This window comes from Protobothrops mucrosquamatus, unplaced genomic scaffold (genome assembly GCF_001527695.2).
Source record: "Protobothrops mucrosquamatus isolate PMUCROS unplaced genomic scaffold, P.Mucros_1.0 scaffold472, whole genome shotgun sequence".
NCBI lineage: Eukaryota > Metazoa > Chordata > Lepidosauria > Squamata > Viperidae > Protobothrops > Protobothrops mucrosquamatus.
Genome location: NW_015386793.1, coordinates 483,192 through 493,615, shown reverse-complemented (window position 1 = coordinate 493,615; position 10,424 = coordinate 483,192). Strand labels below are relative to the sequence as shown.

At 35.9% G+C, this 10,424-nt stretch overlaps 1 protein-coding gene across 1 annotated transcript in view; it reads left to right on the top strand.

Annotated features, from left to right (window-relative positions):
• NIBAN1 (niban apoptosis regulator 1) overlaps positions 1 to 10,424 on the top strand; it is an 88,034-nt gene that overhangs the window by 13,075 nt on the left and 64,535 nt on the right. The window lies entirely within an intron of this gene.

Below are 10,424 nucleotides of genomic sequence, written 5' to 3'. Positions count from 1 at the left end.
GACCTGAAGGGCGACCAATGTTATTTTAAATTGCCCTGGCTGTGCAACAATTGTCCTAAGGATCTGGAGGGCAAATACATTTAGAGTATTATTTGGTGTTCTGGACGTTGTTTCTCAAAATATACATTCTAATTTTCAAAAGAAAATGTTAAAACTATTACGCACTGTAACGTTAATCTTTATCTTTATTTTCTAGTTAACAACTTTTGACAATGGAACGCAGGAGAAGGAAGGTAGGAGAAAACACTTGAGCCCTATAGAAAGTTTAAATAGATACAGAGATGGATGATTGGATGGATGGATGGATGGATGGATTGTGGTTTATATTTGTCCTCAGTTGCCATTATAGGTTTTTCTTCTGTGGTGTATTTTTGTAATACATTTTTAACTTACGTTATCTACTCAAGAAAGCCAGTTTGGTATCATGGTTAGTGCATGAGGTTAGAAACCGGGTGTTCTCATCCCACTTCGGGCACAAGCCAGCTAGATGACCTTGGGCCAGTCACATTCAACCCTAGAAAGTTAGCAGTGCCAAAGCAGTGCTGAAAAACCCTGCCAAGAAAACTGCAGGGATTTGTCCAGTCAAGCCCTAAGAATTAAACACAGACAAATGGAAGGAAAGCAAGGAGAGACACCTGGAGTCTCTATTGCATGTAGGGCAGCCATGTAAGTTGGATGAATCTGCAGATCTAGCTTAAGTCATTGTAAATATTGGTTTAATAGACCAAGTTACTAATCTCCAACTTGGATAAAGTTGTTTTTAGAAAAAAAAAAGATAGGGTCTTTAATTGCTATCAGTAAGTTTGTCTTTTTAAAAATAGAATATTTTGTCAATATTTCAGGAAGAAAAAGTGAAATTTCCAGAATTGGAAAAAAAATTTGAACAGCTGAGACGTCTGGAAGTATGTAATGTATAATTGCAGACAATATACTACATTAACAATAAAAAAAAGTGCACTCAGAAATATTAAGACCTCCGCATTTGTCAATTTTGTTATGCAACAGCCTAATTCTACATTTGTTGAAATTTATTTTTTTTTCTTATTAATCTACACTCAGTACCCTATAATGACAAAGTGAAAACAGAATTTTAGAAACATCTATAAATTTATTAAAAAGAAAAAACTGAAATATCACATTGCAACATTTGAAATTTCACTCCGGTGCCCCCATTTCTCTTTATCGTTGCTGACATGTTTCTACACCTTGATTGGAGTCCACCTAAGGTTAATTAAAGTTATTGGATATGATTTTTTAAGTTTTTTTAAACATCACCCTAAACCCAAATAATATTGCGTTAGAGAAGAAATGGGGTCTTTAATTGTGGTCAGTAGGTTTGCCTTTTTAAAATAGAATATTTTGTCAATATTTCAGGAAGAATACATCAAACTACCTCAGCTAGAAGAAAGAAAGAAAGTGAGACATCTTAAGGTATGTAATGTATTATTGTAGTCAGTACACTACATTAACAATGAAAATACAGTGCATTCAGAAATAGTCAGGCCTCCTTCACTTTTGTCAATTTTGTTATGCGGCAGCCTGATTCTACAGTTGTTGAAATTCATAATTTTTGAATCTGAAATATCACATTGGTATAAGTATTCAGACCCTTTGCAACAACATTTGAAATTTAAGTCCGGTGCCTCCCACTTCTCTTTATCGTTGCTGACATGTTTCTACACCCTGATTGGAGTCCACCCGGGGTTAATTGAATTGATTGGACATGATTTGGAAAGGTACACACTTCTCTATGAAAGGCCTCAGAACTGACAATGCATACTTGTAGCAGAGTAAGGACTATTGCAAGGCACAGATCTGACGCAACCAGGACACTTCCAACAGCTGGTCATCCCGACAAACTGAGCAGTTGGGGAAGAAGGGCCTTACTAAGAGAGGTGACCGAGAACCGGATGGTCATCCTGACTGAGCTTCAGAGTTGGGAGATGGGACAGAGTTCTAGAAGGACACCCATCACTGAAACCCTCCACCGATCTGGGTTTTATGGCAGAGTGGCTAGACAGAAGTCTCTCCTCAATGCAAAACAAATGAAAGCCTCTCAGACTGTGAGGAACAAGATTGTCTGGTCTGATGAAACAAGATTGAACTGTTTGGCCTCATTTCTAAACTTTAGAAATGGAATCGAAGGCAAACAAGGTCCAGGCAGAAGAAGAACATCGTGGCTTCAAAATCTAAGGGACTGGTTTGGACAAAACTCAGCAGCACGTTTTCGTGCGGCTGCTGATAAAAACAAGATCGCCAACATGATCGCCAAGGTCCGATAACGGATATGGCACAAGAAGAAGAAGAAGATGTCTGGAGGAAACGAGTCACTGCTCATCACCTGCCCTACATCATCCCAACAGTGAAACGTGATAGCGGCAGCATCGTAGAGCGGGGGTATTTTTCAGCACCACGGACTACGAGACTGGTTAGGATTGAGGGAAAGTTGAATGGAGTAAAGTACAGCAATATCCTCAATGAAAACATTTAAAATAAGCAGTTTAAATGAAGAAACATTTAAACTAAACAGTGGGGACAGTGAGTTAATTGATATAGAACATTTCTGTCCCCAGCAATCTAAAACTAATAGGATTATCACTGCATGTAACATGGATGTTTGTACGGGTATCAAGAATATCAACCTTGCTGTTGAGCAAAATCAGGCTTTTAATGGTGAGTGCCATACCAACTGCAGTAATGAAAGAAGGTGGTAAGAAAGGGGAACACAGGAAACACAGAAGTTCTGTAAAAAGTAAACACAGGATCAGTCAAAAAGGACTTAAATGTTTATACACCAACGCACAGAGTATGAGCAATAAACAGGGTAAATTAGAAATTGAAGTAATGGAGGACAGATATGATATTGTTGCCATTACGAAAACTTTGTGGGATGAAACCCGCAAATGGAACATACAGCTAGAGGGATTTAAATTATTTAAAAGAAACAGACCAAACAAAAGAGGAGGTGGAGTTGCACTATATATGAGAAATAACTACAACTCTACAAAAACAGAGCACAACAATGATGAAAACTGTCTTGAATGCATTTGGGTTAAAATAAAAGGGGGAAAAATGAGATTGCCATAAGGGTATACTACAGGCCACCCAACCAAACAAAGGAAATAGATGAACTTTTTGCTAGTCAGTTAACCAAGGTATGTAGGAAGCACATCACAATAGTAATGGGGGATTTTAACTATCCAGATATCAACTGGGAGACAAACTCAGCACCAAGTGGAAGATCAAACAGATCAAAAGAAACTGATAAATAAATTGCAAGATGAGAAGAGAGGCTTACAATTTCAAAATTATGTAATAAAAAATAGTTAAAGAATTTTATGAAAAACTATATGATACAGAAGAAATCGCTCAGGAAAAAATAATACAGTATATGGAAAACACTAACCAACCAAAAATCCCAGAGAACTTTAAAACTATGGAACTGATGGAAGCTATAAAAAAACAAACAAACAAAAAGATAAAACTCCAGGACCGGACGGGCTACCTGCAGAGTTCTATAAATGTCTACAAGATATATTAAGCTCACCAATGAAAGAAGTTTGTCATGAGGTACTACTAGAGGCTAAATTACCAAACACATAGACAGAGGCAAATATTACTTTAATACCAAAAGAGGACTCAGATCTGACATAAATAAAAAAATTATAGACCAATATCGTTATTAAATGAGGATTATAAAATTTTCGCTTCAATAATAGCCGAGAGACTGAAAAGATTTCTGAGTGAATTTCTTCATTCAGATCAAAATGGATTTTTACCAAAAAGACAAATAAAAACAACTTAAGGATTATTTTAGATACTTTGGAATATTATGAAATGCACCCAGGAAAACAAATGGTACTAATTTTCCTAGACACCCAAAAAGCTTTTGACAATGTCAGTTGGCAATTTATGATACAACAATTAAATTACATGGACTTTGGAGAAAAGTTCATAAAGATTATTAAGACAATATACAATAAACAAATAGCAAAAGTAATTGTAAATGGGGATTAAATGGAGAACTTTTAATATAAAGAAAGGCACTAGACAAGTATATCCATTATCCCCATTGTTATTTATACTAACTTTGGAAGTTCTTAATAGAAATATTAGACAGGATCCAGAAATTAAAGGAATGGAGACAAAAGAGGAAAGCTACAAATTGCAAGCATTTGCAGATGATCTGATATTCATTTTAGAAGAACCGCTGGAGACAACCTCTAAACTATTGAAAAGGATAGAAGAATTTGGAGAAATAGCAGGATTGAAAATAAACAGTGAAAAAACTAAAGTTATAGTTAAAAACCTTACAGATAAACAAAACAAAAACAACTTTCAGAAAAAATAGATTTTCAAATAGTTAAGAAAGTTAAATACTTGGGAATATATTTAACAGCAAGATGTGCAATGATAAAAGAAGATAATTATATAAAATTACTAAATCAAATAAAATCAGATCTGGAAAAATGGAAAAATATACAACTATCAGTACTAGGAAGAATAGCTACAGTGAAAATGAACATTTTACCAAAATTCCTTTTCTTATTTCAAATAGTACCTATAAAAATAGAGAAATAATTCTTTGATGATTTGAATTTACCACCCGTTAGATTAGGAAAAATATTTAAAAATATGTCTAGCAAATGTTGGAAATGTAACCAAAACCCTGGTACATATTATCACTTATGGTGGACGTGTGTTAAAGCAAAATAATGTTGGACAAAAATACACCCTTGGTTAGAAAAGTTGTTAGGGAAACACATAGACTTTAAGTCCGAACTTTTTTTATTAGGTATAATTTCAGAAAAACTTGATAAACAAAGTATGTATTTAAAATTACATGGATTAACAGCAGCGAGGATTGTATTTGCACAGCGGCGTTGTCACAAAAGACCCAAGTCCAGCCCCCTTTAAATGCCCTTTGAAAAAATGATAACTCTTTCACGGAGGAGAAAACATCTATAAACAAGCAAAACTTATTTCTTTTTGTGTTGCTGAATGCTCAAGGCTGAGGGGTGGAGCCAAGATGGTGGACAGGCAGCAAAGACTTTAAAGAGCTCCTCCAAAAGCAAAAGCTTTTTTTTATTTTTTTTATTTTTATTTTAACTTTTAACTTTTTAACTTTCTAACTTTTTAATCCCTTTTAACATTGCATTTTTAACCTACCTATTTTTAACCCATTTTAACCTATTTTTAACCCTTTTAACCTATTTTTAACCCTGTTTTAAACCTTGTTTCACCTTTTTATAATAGTCAAAGACTTTTTATAAAGTATATATACCGGAGAGGCCAGTATATATTGGAAACAGAAGCCACCGGAGGAGGACGGAGGCATGGGTATTGCACAGCACTGGAAAAATGAAAAAAAAACCCACCATTGGAGGAAGAGATAATTAAGAAAATACTGGACTGTGTGGAAATGGATAGATACAGAATATTATCAAACATGGAACCTATTTTATCAATGGCTGGAAACAGGACAGAGAGTAAGAACTTAATTGGTATTACTAAACATAATAAATTAATCTAGACAACACATTGCTCATTAAGCACTAAGGAATTGTAATAACAAAAATTAATAAAATATTATATAAAAAAGGAGCTTGGTAAATTTTGACAAGTGAAATTATAAAAGCCCAGTCTAGCCCAATACAATGAAGAAGGAAAATAACATCTCTCCAAAGAAACCAGCATGGCTGCATAAAGAACGCTCTGATAAACTGAAAAACAAAAAGGACAAGTATAGAAAGTGGAAAGAGGGTCACATAACTAAGGCAGAATATCAGCAGATAACCTGAGCCTGCAAAGATGAAGTGAGGAAAGCTAAGGTTCAAAATGAACTAAGACTTGCGACAAAGTCAAAAATAACAAAAAAGCTTCTTTCAACATGTAAAAAACAAAAAAGATCAAGGAAACGATTGGTCCATTAATGGGAGAAAGTGGCAAGAAGGTGACAAGCAACAGGGAGAAAGCAGAACTATTTAACACATTTTTTGCATCCATCTTTACACAAAGGGAAAAAACAGTTCAACACAGTACTGTAAAAAACAGACTAGAAACACAAGTTAAAATAGTTAAGAAAATGGTAAGTGAGCATCTGCTCACCCTAGACGAGTTCAAATCACCAGGAGCAGATGTATTACATCCCAAGGTTCTGAAGGAATTGGCAGACGTGATCTCAGAACCACTGAAGTATACCTTTCAAAGATCCTGGAGCACCGAGGAACTACCAGAGGACTGGAAAAGAGTTGATGTAGTTCCAATCTTCAAAAAAGGAAAAAAAATAGATACAGGGAACTATAGACCTATCAGCCTGACCTCAATACCTGGGAAGATTCTGGAAAAGATAATCAAGAAACAAATCACTGAACACCTAGCGGCAAAAAAAGTCATAACTAAAACCAACATGGGTTTGTCAAAAACAGATCATGCCAGACAAATCTTATTGCATTCTTTCAGAAGGTGACAAAATTAGTGGACCAGAGGATTGCTGTGGATATAATTTACATGGATTTCAGTAAGGCATTTGATAAAGTAAACTACAACGTTCTACTTGATAAGATAGGAAAATGTGGGTCAGACAGCATCACCACCAGATGAATTCNGTCAGCACGATGTCAAAAAGATGTTGAGACTAGAAAAGTGCAGAGAAGAACAACAAAGATGATTAATGGACTGGAGAACGTTGCTGGAATTGGTATGTCTAGTTTAATGAAAAGAAGGACTAGGAGTCACATCCTAGCAGTGTTCAAATATCTCAGAGGTTGCCGCAAAGAAGAGGGAGTCAAGCTATTCTCCAAAGCACCTGAGACCTCCAAGGTCCCTTCCAATTCTGTTATTCTGTTCTGTTCTGTTCTGTTCTGTTCTGTTCTGTTCTGTTCTATTCTAAAACCTATTGCACAGCAGTCAGGACTTCAGTCTGGCCAAAGGTTTACTTTCCAACATGACAATGATCCTAAGAACACAACTAATACAGTACAAGAGTGACTTAGGGACAACTCTGTGAATGTCCTAGAGTGGCCCAGCCACAGCCCTAACTTGAACCCTATTGAACATTTCTGGAGGGGCCTGAAAATGGCTGTCCACCGACAGTCGCCATCCCACCTGACTGAGCTTAAGAGGATTTGCAAGGAAGAATGGCAGGAAATCCACCATCCAGGTGTGCAAACCTTGTTGTGTGATACCCCAAAAGACTCAAGGCTGTAGTTCCTGCCAAAGGTGTAATTCCTTCCAAATCTTCTTTTATTCAGTGGTGTGAATTTCCAGGCAAGTGTGCAGAGTTTAGATGCCAGAGATATCAGTTGGCACCTAAGATTTAAGGATGAAGAAACATCATTCCCAACCCGGATAAAATTGTTTTAACAAATAAAATAGGGTTTTTAATCACTGTCAGTAAGTTTGTCTTTTTAAAATAGAATATTTTTTCAATATTTCAGAAAGAAACGTTTGAACGTCCGGTTCTTCCAGACCGGACCCAGGAATTGAGACGTCTGGAGGTATGTAATGTATAATTGTAGCCAGTATACTACATTAACAACAAAAACATAGTGCACCCAGAACTATTCAGACCTCCTTCACTTTTGTCAATTTTGTTATGCGGCAGCCTGATTCTACAATTGTTGACATTCATTTTTTTCTCATTAATTATACTCAGTACCCCACAGTGACAATGTGAAAACAGAATCTTAGAAATCTCTGTAAATTTATTAAAAAGAAAAAACTGAAATATCAACATTGGAATAAGTATTCAGACCCTTTGCAGTAACACTTGAAATTTAACTCTGGTGCACCCCATTTCTCTTTATCGTTGCTGACATGTTTCTACACCTTGATTGGAGTCCACCTGTGGTTAATTAAATTGATTGGACATGATAGTTGATTAGAATGATAGTCATCACTGAAGCCCTTCGGCTTTATGCCAAAGTGGCTAATATTAGAATATTTTGTCAATATTTCAGAAAGAAAATCTACAGCTGTATTGTCAGTTGAGGAGATTGGATAAACCTCGACATCTTGAGGTATGTAATGTGTAATTTTAGCCGGTATACTAAATTCACAATGAAAATATAGTGCGTTGAGAAATATTTAGATCTCTTTCACTTTTCTCAATTTTGTTATGTGGCAGCCTTATGCTACAGAATTTGAAATTCGTTTTTTTCTTATTAATCTACACTCTGTACCTCATAATGAGAAAGTGAAAACAGAATTTTAGAAATTTCGAAAAAAACACGAAATATCATATTGGAATAAGTATTCAGACCCTTTGCAGCAACACTTGAAATTTAGCTCTGGTGCATCCCACTTCTCTTTATCGTTATTCTTTATTCTCAGTACCCCATAATGAGAAAATGAAAACAAAATTTTAGAAATGTCTGTAAATTCCATGCATTTCATTCAGTCCTGTGAATTTCCAGGCAGGTGTGCAGAGTTTAGATGCCAGAGATATAAGTTGGCACCTAAATTTAAGAATAAATCCAGATAAAGTTGTTTTTAGGAAAAATAGGGCCTTTAATAGCTGTCAGTAATTTGTCATTTAAAATAGGGTATTTTGTTAATATTGCAGGAGGAAAGGCTACCGTGTTTTCCACAGAGACAAATTGAGGGATGTAATGAATATTTGTAACCACTACATAAAATATTAACAATGAAAATCATAAACGCTGTAGAAGCCCAGTATCGTGGTGGGGAGAGTAGGGTGGGTGGGTGGGCTGATGGTTAAAGATATTACTTATTGTAATATATTAACTTGTACTTTATCTCTTTTTTAATCTATTTTGACTTCTCCGGATTCTTCAGAAAGAACAGCCTCTGGAGGATTTTATGTAAGTCTTATCATAGTTGAAAATAACTTTTTGTGGAGTTGACAATTGCGATAGCTGCAGACTGATGTAAACTGTGAATGAAAGCATGGATTCCCATTGGAAGGAAAGGTCTTTGAAAAGGAGATTTTCAGGGCTTCCTAGAATCATCTGTGATGTTTTGAATTGGGCTTTGAACACAATCAGCAACCAGGGAGGATCTTTGAACCTGGGCAGAGAAGGCAATTGTGCACAAGGGGTTAAAAACAAAAACATAGAAATATGTGTATCATTCTTGGTCTCCTTTTGCTGTCTTAGAGTCTACTATTGAGTTTATAAGACTATTCTTACGGTGTCGTTTTAAAGGGTTTAAAAAGTTTAAGGTGTGAGAGTTTATCTCAAGTTTCCTTTGCATTGTAGAAACTCAGGATATACACAAATAAATAAAATTGAAATGTCACATCCACAGCATAATAAGCAGTTATCACCACTTAATAGAAAAATTAGCTGCTTGTCTTCTTTCATATTACTACACGCTAGTAACCCTGATTATTGCAGTAGTTAAATACCACTTCCCATAAACCAGAGCCTTAAAATTCATCACTTCCGCATGCCACATGTGAACAGTTACTGCTAAATTTTATTGTATTACAAACATCCACAATTCTATAAAATAAACTTCCAAAAGAACAAAAAAGCTCTAGTATGCATAATAAAACTGTTACTATTGTTGTTTTTTGGACACAAATCTATCAGTGTTACTACGTATAAATTCCATCTTATTGAATATTTAGATAACATTTCAATGGATGTTTTAGGACAGTGTAACTTAATATTGTTAGCTAAATGTTACATATAACACTCTTCAGTTATTGAGCAAGCTTTGAAAGTAATATCCCCCTCCCACACCAAAAATTAAAAGACTGAAAGAAAGCCACCATGGGTTTGTCAAAAACAGATCATGCCAGCAAATCTTATTGCATTCTTTGACCAAGTGACAAAATTAGTGGACCAGAGGAATGCTGTGGATATAATTTACTTGGACTTCAGTAAGGCATTTGATAAAGTAGATCATAACCTACTACTTGATAAGATAGAAAAATGTGGGTTAGACAGCATCACCACCAGATGGATTCGTAGCTGGCTGACCGGCCGTACTCAGCGTGTGGTCCTCAATGGAACTGCACCTACATGGAGCAAAGTGTGTAGTGGGGTGTCCCAGGGCTCTGTTCTAGGCCCAGTGCTTTTCAACATCTTCATCAACGATTTGGACGAGGGGATAGATGATCCACATTCATATGTAACCTTTTGATTTTTCTAGAGAGAAACCACCCAAAAAGAATAGCTTGCCAATGATACACAGGAACCAGGTGGGGTCATCAAGCAGTAGAGGCTTCATGAGTCCCTGGCAAAGAACTCTGGACGGTACAATGGCAGAAAACCCGCGAGAACCTCTTGAGAAGATGAAGCGTCATCGGGACAGACATGAACTAAATAAAAAATGGCTTAAAGCCTGTCTGAAGAACTTAAAAACAAAAACGACAAAAGAATCCAGGCAAAATATATTGCAGTGGCTGCAAAAAAGTCGTAAAAGCCTTAATGAAAAGTCCTACCAAGCAGGAC